Source organism: Palaemon carinicauda, chromosome 15, assembly GCF_036898095.1.
Source record: "Palaemon carinicauda isolate YSFRI2023 chromosome 15, ASM3689809v2, whole genome shotgun sequence".
Lineage (NCBI taxonomy): Eukaryota > Metazoa > Arthropoda > Malacostraca > Decapoda > Palaemonidae > Palaemon > Palaemon carinicauda.
In genome coordinates this window covers 131,456,063-131,456,511 of record NC_090739.1, presented here as the reverse complement: position 1 = coordinate 131,456,511, position 449 = coordinate 131,456,063, and positions in this window count along the sequence as shown.

The following is a 449-nucleotide window of genomic DNA, read 5'->3' as shown; positions in this document are numbered from 1 at the left end:
TGAAGGGCTAAATTCAACCCTTTCCTTTCGGGGTACCTCCTCTCACCAGGCTGAGCGTGATCGGAAAGATATATATATATATATATATATATATATATATATATATATATATATATATATATATATATATATATATATATATATATATATATATATATATATATACACAAATATGTCAGTATATGAACATGTGACTTCCATCATCCCAAGACAAAGTCCGAAGGTATATTCGAAACTATCTTAATTTCTCCTGCCGAATAAGCTTCAGCCAGTGAGTTATCAGTTTCTTCAAGGCTAAAATAAACAAGGGAAATAACCTTATATATAAATGGAAGCAAAATAGAAACAGAGAGAGGTCCTTTGTGTGATGTGCGTTGTCTACAATGATGGTTATATTTTGCCAATACAGCCGGATACAGCTGTAATGATCCGCTCGACTACAATTTGAT